At 43.2% G+C, this 16,225-nt stretch overlaps 1 protein-coding gene across 8 annotated transcripts in view; it reads left to right on the top strand.

Annotated features, from left to right (window-relative positions):
• The window catches only part of trpm3 (transient receptor potential cation channel, subfamily M, member 3), a 514,307-nt gene that overhangs the window by 121,785 nt on the left and 376,297 nt on the right, over window positions 1-16,225 (top strand). The window lies entirely within an intron of this gene.

The raw sequence follows: 16,225 nt of genomic DNA, 5'->3' as shown, positions 1-16,225 counted from the left end.
ACTCCCGGAATTCAGCGCCTCTCCCGAAAACCTCCCGGAAGAAATTTTCTCCCGAAAATCTCCCGGAATTCAGCCGGAGCTGGAGGCCACGCCCCCTCCAGCTCCATGCGGACCTGAGTGAGGACAGTCTGTTTTCACGTCCGCTTTCCCACAATGTAAACAGAGTGCCTGCCCAATCACGTTATAACTGTAGAATGATCGAGGGCGAGTTCTTGGTTTCTTATGTGGGTTTATTGTTAGGCAGTTTCATTAACGTCCTCCCAGCGTGGTAACAACACACAACAACAGCAGTCACGTTTTCGTCTACCGTCAAGCAGTTTGTGTGCCGTAAACAGCAATGTTGTGACACTCTTAAAGGCCTACTGAAATGAAATGTTTTTATTTAAACGGGGATAGCAGATCCATTCTATGTGTCATACTTGATCATTTCGCGATATTGCCATATTTTTGCTGGAAAGGATTTAGTAGAGAACATCGACGATAAAGTTCGCAACTTTTGGTCGCTGATAAAAAAAAGCCTTGCCTGTACCGAAAGTAGCGTGACGTCGCAGGTTTAAGGGCTCCTCACATTTCCCCATTGTTAACACCAGCAGCGAGAGCGATTCGGACCGAGAAAGCGACGATTACCCCATTAATTTGAGCGAGGGTGAAAGATTTGTGGATGAGGAACGTGAGAGTGACGGACTAGAGTGCAGTGCAGGACGTATCTTTTTTGCTCTGACCGTAACTTAGGTAAAAGGGCTCATTGGATTCCACACTTTCTCCTTTTTCTATTGTGGATCACGGATTTGTATTTTAAACCACCTCGGATACTATATCTTCTTGAAAATGAGAGTCGAGAACGCGAAATGGATATTCACAGTGACTTTTATCTCCACGACAATACATCGGTGAAGCACTTTAGCTACGGAGCTAATGTGATAGCATCGTGCTTAAATGCAGATAGAAACAAAATAAATAAGCCCCTGACTGGAAGGATAGACAGAAGATCAACAATACTACTATCAGGAGACACAGAACCAAAAACTGGACCTGTAACCACACGGTTAATGCTGTGCCGCCTGTCGAAGCCTAGCAATGCTGTTGCTAACGAAGCCATTGAAGCTAACTTAGCTACGGGACCTCTGAGAGATATGATAAAAACATTAGCGCTCCACCTACGCCAGCCCTCATCTGCTCATCAACACCCATGCTCACCTGCGTTCCAGCGATCGACGGCGCGACGAAGGACTTCACCCGATCATTGATGCGGTCGGCGGCTAGCGTCGGATAGCGCGTCTGCTATCCAACTCAAAGTCCTCCTGGTTGTGTTGCTGCAGCCAGCCGCTAATACACCGATCCCACCTACTGCTGTCTTCTTTGCTGTCTTCATTGTTCATTAAACAAATTGCAAAATATTCACCAACACAGATGTCCAGAATACTGTGGAATTTTGCGATGAAAACAGAGCTGTTTGTATTGTAATACAATGTGTCCGAATACTTCCGCTTCAACCATCGACGTCACGCGCAAACGTCATCATACATAGACGTTTTCAACCGGAAGTTTCCCGGGAAATTTAAAATTGCACTTTATAAGTTAACCCGGCCGTATTGGCATGTGTTGCAATGTTAAGATTTCATCATTGATATATAAACTATCAGACTGCGTGGTCGGTAGTAGTGGGTTTCAGTAGGCCTTTAAACAGGACAATACTGCCATCTACTGGATAGCCTCCGGAACACAGAAATTCAAGTATTTATTTTATTTATATGTATAATAAAATAAATATATATATATATGTATATTTAGCTAGAATTCACTGAAAGTCAAGTATTTCATACATATATATATATATATATATATATATATATATATATATATATATATATATATATATATATATATATATATATATATATATATATATATATATATATATATATATTTATTTATTTATATATATATATATATATTTATTTATATATAGATGTAAGCACAAGTTATCGCTTGCAGGGCATTACTGCCTGACGCACCTCCAACAGTGCATTGTGGTGCTGGCTGCAGGGTCATCAGCCGGGAGCCACCCTTCACGGATGTTTCGTTCCTTTAATCCCGGAACATCTCTAGGTGGTGGAGCAGCGACAAGGACGTCTCCCTGCAATGATTATCAAGAAGGCCATCCCCCCTTGGGGGAACTGAGGGGGGGCATGCATCCAGGTGCAAAACAAATATGTTCCGAGGTCCGTTAGTATTACCGGCAACCTCGGCACCACGGCACCACGGCACCAATGCAAAGTCAATGGACAACACAAATGTGCAGTACCTCAAATGGCCACCATCCCAACAATGATTATCAAGAAGGCCATCCCCCCTTGGGGGGACTGAGGGGGGGCATACATCCGGGTGCAAAACAAACATGTTCCGAGGTCCGTTAGTATTACCGGCAACCTCGGCACCACGGCACCACGGCACCAATGCAAAGTCAATGGACAACACAAATGTGCAGTACCTCAAATGGCCACCATCCCAACAATGATTATCAAGAAGGCCATCCCCCCTTGGGGGGACTGAGGGGGGGCATACATCCGGGTGCAAAACAAACATGTTCCGAGGTCCAGCAGCCAGCTAGAGGATCCATACTGTACCCATATTCTAACCCCTGTGTTATTGCTGTTGTGTATATGGAATGAGTCCCAAGGGACTATGCATGGCAGGGACGTCCATCTCCCTGAGTCAAGCGTGGGCCTGACCGCATACCATAACATGGCAGCAGGGAAGCCTCCCTACTGCCCCCTGTCTACGCGTCTTGCTTTCCCCACGCCTTGCTTTCCCCACGCCTTGTCATTTCTTCTGAGCCACAACCAGAAGCTCCCTTGTTCTGCCTCTTCTGCCAGGGCTTTGAGGGCTTTCTTTAGATTGGAGCCTTTGATCCTGAGGGACTTTAGGAGCCGCTGGGTGGACGCTCCAGTGTAGCCTCTACAGCCAACTTCTACTGGATAGGTGAAGGGCCTCCATCCTGCTTGTGCACACTCGCTTGCCAGCTCTGAGTACTTGTCCCGCTTTCTTTCAAAGGCAGCCTCCATTCCCTCTTCCCATGGTACCGTTAATTCTACCATGATGACAGTTTTAGTAGATGTGGACCACAGGACAATGTCTGGGCGTAACAAGGTTGTTGTAATCTCTTGAGGGAACTTCAACTGACGATCTAGATCAGCCCTCATGTTCCATTCTCCGCCAGCTGACAGGAGGGACTGGATGCTCTTGCTGCTGCTCTGAGGCTGGCCACCTTGCTTGACAAATTTAATCAACTGCTGAGTTGTTCCCGGACTGGCCCCATTTGCTTCCACTCTGCGTGCCTCCAGGATTTCAGCTAGCTTCCGCAGGACGCGGTCGTGCCGCCATCCATACCGGCCCTGCGACAAAGCTACCTTGCAGCCAGAAAGAATGTGATGCAAGCTTGGGTTCTTGGAGTCACAGAGCTGGCAGGTCACCTCTGCCCCGTACCACACATGCAAGTTCCCGGGACTGGGGAGGATATCGTACGTGGCCCTGATGAGGAAACTTAACCTCGCCTGGGGCATCTTCCACATGTCTGCCCACGTAACAACTCTGTTGACAACGGCCTCCCAATTGGTCCATCTCCCTTGCTGCTGTTGGCCCACAGCCTTGATCATGTAGCTCTCCTCTTCCATCTTGATCACTTCTGAGATCACCAGATCTTTTCTTTCCTTCCTTGAGGCTTTGGACCACATCTTGGATGCTGTTCCCCATCCGAAGCCGGCTCTGCCAGACTGTATCTGTCCAACCATCTCCTGGTGTTTCAGTCGGACGATGGCCTGGTCTACTGTCTGCGTCGCATTCCACTTACGCCCTGTACAGACTTGGGTCTTGGTGTTACGGACAGACGGATCAGGTGAGTCTCTTAGCTCGAACACGAGTCTCACCTTCTCCTGTTTGTAGCCCAAGCTGATGGATTTCAGTGGCAGCTTCAGAATGGTTCTTCCAAACAGCGCTGTGTTGGAAAGACATCTGGGAAGGCCCAGCCACTTGCGAATGTAGTTGTTGGCTTTTGAGTCCATCTTGAGGACTGTTGTGGAGGTGATGTCGCACAACTTCAAGGGCCACATCAGGCGATGGTATAAGGTGAACTGGTAACACCAGACCTTGAATTTCCCTGGAAGATAGCTTTGGTCAAATTTGTTCAGGCCATCCTTCAGCTGAGAAGTGACAGTGGCAGCCATGTGCTTATCAGACATGTCAGCAGTGTAACACCTTCCGAGGCTCCGCACAGGTTGGTCGACTACACATGGGATTAATTCACCATCCACTGAGAATGAGATGTTGTCATTCCTGGCTCCTTTCCGGATGGAGAGGCTGCGGGACTTGGCAGGTTTTATTTTCATCCGTGCCCATGCTAGGAGCTCCCCGAGTCTTTTCAGGAGTCTGGAGGTACACACAGCCGTCTGGAGGAGGGTGGTAACATCATCCATGTAGCCCCGCAGCGCCGGGAGTCGCTGGCCTGACTCAGATCTCACTCCTCGGACCATCTGTCTTCCACCAATAAGGATGATCTCAAAGGCTGTTATGAACAGTATTGGAGAGATAGAGCAACCCATTGCTATTCCCTTCTCTAACTGGTGCCAACCAGTTGAGATCTCCTGAGTCGTGTAGCAGACTTTGAAGTTGTTAAAGTAGTTTACTACCAGGCTTTGGATGCATGATGGAATGTGGAAGAAGTTGAGTGCAAAGCTGATGAGTTGATGTGGAACTGATCCATAGGCATTGGCCAGATCCAACCAAACCACATGCAGGTCCGCTTTGTTGCGCTTGGCTGACTGGATTTGCTCCCAGATCATGGCCGAGTGCTCCACGCAGCCAGGGAAGCCTGGAACGCCCGCCTTCTGACAACTGGTGTCGATGTAATTGTTTGCCAGAAGGTAGTTGGTCATCCGCTTCGCCACCACGGTGAAGCAAAGCTTCCCTTCCACATTCAGTAGGGCAATGCCTCTGAACTGGTCGATGTTACAGGAGTTACTCTCTTTTGGGATAAACGTTGTTATTGCTCTGCTCCACGATGATGGTATACTGGGTTTTCCAGGCAACGCCCGTCAGCTTCCACAACAGCTTCAGGAGTCCAGGACAGTTTTTGAAAACCTTGTAAGGTACCCCGTTCGGTCCGGGTGCTGAAGCAGTTCTTGCACGCTCAACCACTTGCTTAACCTCAGCCCATCTCGGGGGGGTGGTGTAAAACTGTGAGGAAGGCTCAGGTGGGCGAGGTACGTGCCCCGGTGATCCGAGGGGGAGGTCCTTTTGGCTATCACTGAGCTGGACTGTGATGTGTTCCTCCAACTCCTGCTCACTGGTCTGGAGTGTCCCGTTCTTCTTTTCCTCTAGCAGGCTTCGAGCATACTTGAAGGGGTCCCGGAAGAAGCTTACCCTTGCTTTCTCCCTGCGGCTTCTGCGTTTCCTGATCCTTTCAGCTCTCCTCAGTTGTGTGAGTCTTACTTTAATCTGGTCCCACAGGTTCTTCAGGCCGACTTTCTCCTGGTCATTGGCTTTCCTCCACTGCTTGCGTAAGAGGCGGCGTTCCTTTACGAGCTGGAGGATTTCCCTCTCCCGTCTCCCGCTCTGTTTGGGAACGATCTTCTTCTGTGGCATCAATCCAAAACGCTCTTTCCCTTCTTCGTAGATGATGTCTCCCATAATGTTTAGTTTGGAAGTTACACTGCCTCTTAGCGCACTTTGGAGGGTGGTGCATAAGTTCAAATCGAAGCTGCTCCAGGAGTCTTTGTCGTTGGCTTTTGGCCACTTCACTTTGGCTTTCCGGATAAGCTTCTCTGATGTTCCTCTTGTGGGTTCTCTACTTGGTGTTTCACTGTGCTGCGGGCTGTGCTGTTGTTGCTGCATGTCCTGCTGGGAAGGCTGTTCCTCCTCTCTCTCACCAGTTGCAATGGTGGGATCAATAGCACTGTGGTGCTCAACCTGGCTAAGATTCCTCCTTGTCTGATCTGCTTCTGCAGTGCAAGTTTGCATCTGGTTGCGGCCTCCGCCGCATTTTGCCTTTCCCTGGTGTATTCGCAGGCCCCGGTAGGTTGTTTCCTTGGCCCACCCACAGCCACATTCTCTGAGGATCCTCTGCTCGTTCGTCAAAATATACCGTATATATATATACATATATATATATATATATATATATATATATATATATATATATATGTATATATACTCTCTCTCTCTCTCTATATATATATATATATATATATATATATATATATATATATATATATATATATATATATATATATATATATATATATATAGAGTATATACACATATATATATATATATATATATATATATATATATATATGAAATACTCGAGTTGGTGAATTCTAGCTGTAAATATACTCCTCCCCTCTTAACCGCGTCCCCAACCACGCCCCCCGCCCCCCGCCCCCCGCCCCCAACCACATCCCCGCCCCGCCCCACCCCCGACCACGCCCCACCCCACCCCCCACCCTCCACCTCCCGGAATCGGAGGTCTCAAGGTTGGCAAGTATGGTCTAATCTGTGTGGGTAAAGTTTGAAAGTGATCAGATGAAATATCTAGGACAAACTGGTTAGAGGATAATACTTAAAAATTGTGAAAATCTGCAGAAAATAACCTTTTTGAATGTTCTGAGGTTAAAAATGTGCATAAAAGATGCAGTGTTGTATGCTAACTGAATTAGGAACACAACTGTGACAATCTACTACCTTATGATTAATTATTACCGGGATGAGGCTGATTGCCTCACTTGTGGTGTTGCATGGTAAAAATTGCTGTTTTTCACTTTTCCACTGAGAGTCGCACACTAAAAAATCAAAGCATGTGAGGGCCATTTTGATATTTTTCATTTTTCAAAACCAATACAATATTTATATTGTTTTAATCTTTAGGGCTCTCTTCAAGTTAGGAAGGGTGTCAGTCATAAAAATCTTCAAACTAAGTCAAGTGTTATTTTTTTTTCAACGCTTAAACGTGTAGTTCAACTTCAGGTCTATCTGTCGTTATAAAGTGGCAAAGAAAGTTATGTTTTATTTCCTTTTTTTCAAAGAAAACCCTGATTTTTATGACAAAAGCACAAAACATGCAGTGAAATATTTGATGTGAAGTAATTGGAGCCTTGCAAAAGTCAATTGATTTTGATTCAGATTTTTTTGCGTTATTATTTTTTCCACTTTCAACACTTAATTATCTAGATCAACTTCAGATCTATCTGTCGGTTATTAAGTTTTTATTATTATTTTATGTTTTATAATTATTTTACATTGTTTGTTTGTTTAATGCCTTTTTTTGTCAAATAACACTTGTTTATATATGGTGAACACAAAAAATATGCAATATTCCCTCCTCTCCCCCTAAAAAAATATTTTAAAGTGGAATATTTGATGTGAAGTAATAGAAGCACAAACTTAATTCAGTATATTAATTTTGAGTCCTTATCATTTTTTTTTAAACAATGACAGTTTTAAAGAAAACAATCCCACTAAAATTCTTGGAGATCAAAAACAGCCCACTCATAAAAGTGTTGAAAATAAGTCATGCATTATTATGTTTTTACATTCATCACCTATGTCTCTAGATCAACTTCAGATCTACCCGTCGATTATACATTTTATTGTTATTTTATGTTGTTTGTTTTATAACCTTATTGCCAAAGAAAACTTTGCTATTACTATGTCAAACTACAAAATATGCAATATTTTCCCCATAAAATATTTCAAAGTGGAATATTTGATGTCACGTAATTGGAGCTCTGACTCGGTAAATAATTCATAACATCGATTTGAATCCATAATTTTTTTGGAGTAATGACAGTTTAAAACATGTTTTTAAATCCCACTAAAATTATTTGGGGATCTAAAAGGGCCCCACTCATAAATGTGTTAAAAATAAGCCATACTTTTTTTTTTACTTTCAACACTTCGTCATTCTACATCAACTTTAGATCTATCTGTCGATTATTTTTTATTGTTATTTTATGTTTTTTGTTTGTTTTATGCCCTTTTTGTCAAAGAAAACTTAGTTTTATTTCATGTCATACACACAAAATATGCAATATTTTTTTTAGAGTTAAAAAAACTTAAAAAGTCCCACTAAAATTATTAGGGATCCTTAAGTGCCCCAATCATAAAAGTGTTTAAAAATAAGTCATGCATTATTTTTTTTACTTTAAACACTTCATCATTCTAGATCAACTTCAGATCTATCCGTCCATTAGTTTTTATTATTATTTTATGTTTTTTGTTTGTTTTTTTGCCCTTTTTGTCAAAGAAAACTTTGTTTTTCTAATGGCAAACACACAAAATATGCAATACTTTTCCCCCGAAAAAATATTTCAAAGTGGAATATTTGATGTGAAGTCATTGGAGCCTTCAATAGGTCAATTCATAACAACATACATTTTGATGTATTATAATTTTTTTAAGTGAAGACAGTTTTAAAGAAAAAAATATGGCAGCTCTAAATTATTAAAGTCAACATTGCAATTTTTTTCTCGTTAGATTTCACCTGTTTGCTCTTTTATTCCACTTAGTAGTGTTTTTTAGAATTGTGAAAAATAAGACGCGGGCTGCACTTTGGGCACCCCTGGTCTGCAGCAAATAAGTTGTTGGTATCAAAAGTTGTGGCGGTAAATGCATATTATTTATGGCTGATGAGTCAATGAGTCAATACATTGCCACTGAGTCTGTAAGGGCTGTTCAAGTAATGAGTGCTGAGGGCCCAGTGATTACAATTGCATCCCCCCAGGAGGTTCAAATTAGTCAAGCTCTTTGGAGACAAGTGGAGCCACGCTAAGTCTCGGACATGTGTGATCGATCAGACCGAAATGCGTTCAGGGGGGGAAAAACAAAGTCTTATGTTGGCACTAAGATCAAGACTGTTGGACAAGAAGTCTTTCTTGGGTGTTGTCATGGTGGACAGGTGGGTTTTAGTCCAGTTAAATCCACAACATTAGCTCTCGGGCACGGTCTGAGTCAATTAGACTTTGAGTAAAGGTTCACGGCATAACAGAGATATATTAGGGAGTAGAAATGTCAAATGTTAGCAACATTTCAAACATTTGGCTTTCTAAAGGTCCTGCTTACACATTTTGTTCCCATTACGCTCGTAAAGAAGACACCGTGCCTCGTTCTAGCGCTCTTGTGGGGAATACTGGACCCTGGAATTCATCATCATTTGTCCACTGCAGCATAGTTTGGGGTAGAAAATGTTGACTTTATGTGCACTTTGAACAGTGTGAACCACTGCTGCTGCCTTTTGTGCAGACAGCTGCGGGTTTGATTCCCGGCTATAGTGCCCCAAAACCCAGTGCCGGTGTTCGCCATCCATCCGTCTTCTTCCGCTTCTTCAAAGTCAGGTCACGGGGGCAGCAGCCTAAGCAGAGAGGCCCAGACGTCCCTCTCCCTAGATACAGCTCTTTCCGGGGGGATCCTGGAGCGTCCCCAGACCAGCGACTTGTAGGTGTTTCCATTAAAGGGTGTTTTGCGTCAAGAGCTGTAATTCTCGTAAAACCTCATCCCGCGAGACTCCACTTTGAGGAAGAGATTGCTGTTGCCGTGATGAATAGTTTTTGCTGTCTAGTCTTTTTTTGTGCCAAAAAAAGTGTTAGTACTGCAAGTATTGTACTAACTCCAAAACCAGTGAAGTTGGCACGTTGTGTAAATCGTAAATAAAAACTAAATACAATTGTGATTATTATTTTTAATATTTTTGTTTAAATCTGTACAGCACTTTGTACTATATATTTACATCTACCTTGACCTTGACCTTGACCTTCAATGTTTGATAATATTTTGTCCCGCACTGTGTAAACCCACATTCTCAATGGCTGTGGTAGCCCACATTCACAATGGCCTGATGTGTTCAATGGGGCTTGGCTATCACATTTTTCCTGTGATTTTGTTATTTTTTTACATCCTATTTGCAAATATTTTCATTTATTTTTTGCCAATTTTACAATCATTTCAATATTTTGTACAAACTGATCACTTCTCCATTAAAAAAAAAAGATCATTGCTTGTGTCCTGAGCGCTGCCTTGGAGTGACATGTGTGAGAAGTGCAGTAAAAATGACATTTACTTACCTATTTACTGACACTCAAATGCAGCAGAGTGAGACATTTCTAATATCATGACTTTTGAAGGAGAACGTGTCAGGAGAGGTTTTATAACCGAACGCTTTGATCTGAGTGCCACGCTCGCACATCTCGGCTGATGTAACTTCTCGTATAATCACTTGCTATTCATCTGGGTCGTTGGTTCTGGGTCGTTACGAAACCAACAACCCGTACCTCCTCACTCACAAAGCCGCCATTACCTGTTAACACCTGTGTGCTTTTTAACTGTGCTTTGACCCATTTGGGACAATTGTGTACTTTCTACAAGCAAAGTCGTGTTTATCAAGGGCCACATCGCAATTATGGCTGCCCTCAGAGGATCACATTTAACATTGAATATATATATATATATATATAAAAACATTTTTTTACAGATTGATATCTTGTCAAAATGACAACATCAGATATTAAAATGTAAAATAGATGCAATTAGATGTGCAACATTTTTCTGTCAAAAGTTAAAGAACAATTACGTTTAGCCAGAAAGTGCTCTTTTTTTTCCAGGCTTTCGCAGGCCACATACATGAAGTGGTGGGCCACATTAAATGATGTGGCGGGCTACGTAAATGATGTGGCGTGCCAGGCAACTTTAAACATATGCGACATCCCACATTAAAATGAAGGGACGGGCCACCGTAAAATGATGTGGCGGGACACAGGATGTTCCAGGACACAATTATATGATGTGGCGGGCAACAATTATATGATGTGGCGGGCAATGATGTGACGGGCCACAATGAAATGATGTGGCCGGCCACGATTGAATGATGTGGTGTGCCACATAAATGATGTGGCGTGCCAGGCCACATAAAACATATTCGACGTCCCACATTAAAATGAAAGGACAGGCCACCGTAAAATTATATGGTGGGCCTCTGTAAAATGATGTGGCGGGAAATGATTGAAATTATGTGGTGGGCCACGATTCAATGATGTGGTGTGCCACGATTCAATGATGTGGCGGGCAATGATTGAAATGATGTGGCGGTCCATGATTCAATGATGTGGTGTGCCACGATTAAATTATGTGGTGGGCTGCGATTCAATGATGTGGCGGGAAATGATTGAAATTATGTGGCGGGCTACGATTCAATGATGTGGTGTGCCACGATTCAATGATGTGGCGGGCAATGATTGAAATGATGTGGCGGTCCATGATTCAATGATGTGGTGTGCCACGATGAAATTATGTGGCGGGCCGCGATTCAATGATGTGGCGGGAAATGATTGAAATTATGTGGCGGGCCACGATTCAATGATGTGGTGTGCCACATAAAGGTTGTTGCGTGCCAGGCCATGTAAAACATATGCGACGTCCCACGAAAAATGAAGGGACAGGTCACCGTAAAATTATAGGGCGGGCCTCTGTAAAATGATGTGGCGGGCCACAGGATGTTCCGGGCCATGATTGAAGGATGTGGCGAGCAACGATTGAAATTATGTGGCGGGCCAAGATTCAATTATGTGGCGGGCCACCATTAAATGATGTGCGGGCAAAATTGAAATGATGTGGCGGGCCACAATTGAATGATGTGGCGTGCCACATACATTATGTGGCGTGCCAGGCCACATAAAACATATGTGACATCCCACATATGTTTTATGTGAAGGGACACAATAGAATGATGTGGCGGGCCACGATTCAGTGATGTGGCGGGCCACAATGGAATGACGTGGCGGGCCACTATGAAATGAAGTGGCGGGACACAATTACAAAACCTGTTTCCATATGAGTTGGGAAATTGTGTTAGATGTAAATATAAATGGAATACAATGATTTGCAAATCATTTTCAACCCATATTCAGTTGAATATGCTACAAAGACAACATATTTGATGTTCAAACTGATAAACATTTTTTTTTTGTTGCAAATAATCATTAACTTTAGAATTTGATGCCAGCAACACGTGACAAAGAAGTTGGGAAAGGTGGCAATAAACACTGATAAAGTTGAGGAATGCTCATCAAACACTTATTTGGAACATCCCACAGGTGTGCAGGCTAATTGGGAACAGGTGGGTGCCATGATTGGGTATAAAAACAGCTTCCCAAAAAATGCTCAGTCTTTCACAAGAAAGGAAGGGGCGAGGTACACCACTTTGTTCACAACTGTGTGAGCAAATAGTCAAACAGTTTAAGAACAACGTTTCTCAAAGTGCAATTGCAAGAAATTTAGGGATTTCAACATCTACGGTCCATAATATCATCAAAAGGTTCAGAGAATCTGGAGAAATAACACCACGTAAGCGGCATGGCCGGAAACCAACATTGAATGACCGTGACCTTCGATCCCTCAGACGGCACTGTATCAAAAACCGACATCAATCTCTAAAGGATATCACCACATGGGCTCAGGAACACTTCAGAAAACCACTGTCACTAAATACAGTTCGTCGCTACATCTGTAAGTGCAAGTTAAAACTCTACTATGCAAAGCGAAAGCCATTTATCAACAACACCCAGAAACGCCGCCGGCTTCTCTAGGCCCGAGATCATCTAAGATGGACTCATGCAAAGTGGAAAAGTGTTCTGTGGTTTGACGAGTCCACATTTCAAATTGTTTTTGGAAACTGTGGACGTCGTGTCCTCCGGATCAAAGGGGAAGCAAACCATCCAGACTGTTATTGATGCAAAGTTGAAAAGCCAGCATCTGTGATGGTATGGGGGTGCATTAGTGCCCAAGGCATGGGTAACTTACACATCTGTGAAGGCACCATTAATGCTGAAAGGTACATACAGGTTTTGGAACAACATATGCTGCCATCGAAGCGCCGTCTTTTTCATGGACGCCCCTGCTTATCTCAGCAAGACAATGCCAAGCCACATTCAGCATGTGTTACAACAGCGTGGCTTCGTAAAAAAAGAGTGCGGGTACTTTCCTGGCCCGCATGCAGTCCAGACCTGTCTCCCATCGAAAATGTGTGGCGCATTATGAAGCGTAAAATACGACAGCGGAGACCCCGGACTGTTGAACGACTGAAGCTCTACATAAAACAAGAATGGGAAAGAATTCCACTTTCAAAGCTTCAACAATTAGTTTCTTCAGTTCCCAATCGTTTATTGGGTGTTGTTAAAAGAAAATGTGATGTAACACAGTGGTGAACATGCCCTTTCCCAACTACTTTGGCACATGTTGCAGCCATGAAATTCTAAGTTAATTATTATTTACAAAAAAAAAAAGTTTATGAGTTTGAACATCAAATATCTTGTCTTTGTAGTGCATTCAATTGAATATGGGTTGAAAAGGATTTGCAAATCATTGTATTCAGTTTATATTTACATCTAACACAAATTCCCAATTTATATGGAAACGGATTTTGTAAATGAAGTGACGGGCCACCATTAAACGATGTGACGGGCCATGATTGAATGATGTGGCGGGCCACTATGAAATGAAGTGGCGGGCCAGCAGGATGAAATGATGTGGCAGGCCACGATTCAAAGATGTGGCTGGCCACGATTGAATGATGTGGCGGGCCACTATGAAATGATGTGGCGGGCCACTATGAAATTAAGTGGCGGGCCAGGGTGAAATGATGTGGCGGGCCACAACTGATTCACGTGGCGGGCCACGATTATATGATTTGGCGTTTTACATCAGTGTTTGTCAAACTTTTCTCCTAAGTACTCATTAAAAACAAGGCAGATGTTTTATTGAACAAGTATATTTAATATTTTTGGCCACTGTAACATTACACACGATGCACAGACATAATCAGTGATACTCCACATACGGTACATATTTACAGACTTCTTTGATGTACCACTAGATGGAGCCCGCGTACCACCAGTAGTACACGTACCACAGTTTGAGAATCCCTGATCTACATGATTATATTATGGTTATTAAAAACAGATACGCCGCCCTGCAGTTCACATTCCGGAGAACACTTTAATGTTCGATCCAAACAAACGACTCCTTTTAGTGCAATAATTTAGGCACTCGTGTTCAAAACCTAGCCTTTATTCGTAAACGCTTCTCTCCCGTTTCAATTTATGTGCCTTTTACTCTTCTGCCATCCCTCACGGAGGTATGTCGGCTTTTATTGGAGGCTTTAAATCTCCCAGGTGCGGCGAGAGGACGGCACCCCTGAGGTTGCGGGCAGCTGCTGGCAGTGGCCGTGCATTAATGTTGTCCCAGCGCACGACGCAGCAAGCGGGCCATGGAGTGCAGGACAAGCGCTGGTGGGATTGAAGAAGAAGTATCATGGCAGTAAATGACTTATGTGGACGTTCACGTCAAGTAGGAAGTGTGGGGGCCAAATTGGATATTGGGATGTGGAAGATGCTGGCGCTATTTTTATCTCGCTGTCGTCGTCATGCTCTGGATTCATCCCTGCCCCTCCTCGCCTCCTCCCTCACATGCGCCATGTATTTATACACCGTGTCGGCGGCCATAGCGAGCCAGTCCGACCATCTCGGAAAATAGAATCCATCTTCCACTGGGCTCACAATACTTCTGTAGCTTATTATTCAATGCACAATGGTGGTGGTTCTGGTTCTGGCTCCAATGGCTTACTTTGTGAGACCCCCTTTTTTGTCGGCGGTGCACCACTACCAATTGCTGTGCCTCCAGGATTGTTGCTCTGTTGCAATTGCACTAATTGCAATTCAAATATATCCCTGGGTTCACATACTCACATCTTCACTTCCTTTTTTTATGATGAAAGAAATATTGATTTATGACCCTTTTCCCATAATTTCTTTTTGTTTTTGTTTTTATTCTGCCTGTACAGGGCGCCCATCTGGCACATACCCTCACCTGATGAGTAAATGAGCCCTAACTTGGGATGTACTGTTATTGATATTGATGCTAATATCAATACTCCTCGGTATTCATTGGTACTCTTATCAGTGCTATCCATCCATCTTCTTCATCTTATCCCAAGTCAGGTCGCGGGGGCAGCAGTCTAAGCAGAGAAGCCCAGACTTTCCTCTCCCTAGCTACTTCGTCCAGCTCTTCCCGTGGGATCCCAAGTCGTTCCTAGGCCAGCTAAGAGACACAGGTTCCCATTCAGCAATACATTCCTAACTTTTCCTCTTATCTTTCTTCCTAAGTGATTTCTTAATTGGAGTCCATTCAAATTCATGACGTGTTCTTAAACGGCCAAATTTTTCCAACCTGCTGTTTTTAAGTTGCTGAATGCCAAGTGGTTAGCGTGTACGTGTCTGTCATAATTTACATATAAAAACGCCCTTATTTCCCCATTATGCATATGTAAACACCCTTAATTATGTAATTTGCATAGGTAAACGCCCTTAATTCCCCATATAAAGGCACAATTCCGGCGGAAAAGCCGAACATCAAACACACGGAGAAAACACAAACAGATTACAGAAGAGAAATTCGTATTATCCCGCGGGGGAAATACATAATGTCAAAACGTAAGTTTAAGAAAAGGGGGACAGCTGAGGTAGCCTAAAGCGTTCAAATAAATATTCGTCACTTCGGGCAAATAGGTCTACATGGTCATGAAATATGCGCTCCCTCCAAAGGGCACGATCTGCGGCTTCTTGCAGTAGCAGCAAAAGCATTGCCATTGTGTGAGTTGAGTCTTTTAAAGAGTCACCAATCACTAAATCAACGCCCCGGTAATTGATGATGGTGTGTGTGTGTGTGTGTGTGTGTGTGTGTGTGTGTGTGTGTGTGTGTGTGTGTGTGTGTGTGTGTGTGTGTGTGTGTGTGTGTGTGTGTGCGTGCGCGGTATTTTGAAATGTCTATATATTGCTCATTTTGCTATATGTCTGTCTGTCTTATTTGTATCTATCTATCTATCTATCTATCTATCTATCTATCTATCTATCTATCTATCTATCTATCTATCTATCTATCTATCTATCTATCTATCTATCTATCTATCTATCTATCTATCTATCTATCTATCTATCTATGATATTAATTTAAAAACATTAGACAATAGAATTACGGGAACTTGTCACACTTAAAAACAAATTGGCCACCCTGAGAGTGCCCTGGAGCACTTCTAGATTTTGTTCTTACCTAAGAACAAATCCCAGCTAAGAAAACATTGGTGAATACAAAAATCTCCTTAAAAACTTCGTAAGTGGGCCTAAGAACA

This window comes from Entelurus aequoreus, linkage group LG17 (assembly GCF_033978785.1).
Source record: "Entelurus aequoreus isolate RoL-2023_Sb linkage group LG17, RoL_Eaeq_v1.1, whole genome shotgun sequence".
Lineage (NCBI taxonomy): Eukaryota > Metazoa > Chordata > Actinopteri > Syngnathiformes > Syngnathidae > Entelurus > Entelurus aequoreus.
The sequence above is the reverse complement of the archived record's forward strand: the minus strand, read 5'-3'. Positions and strand labels throughout refer to the sequence as shown.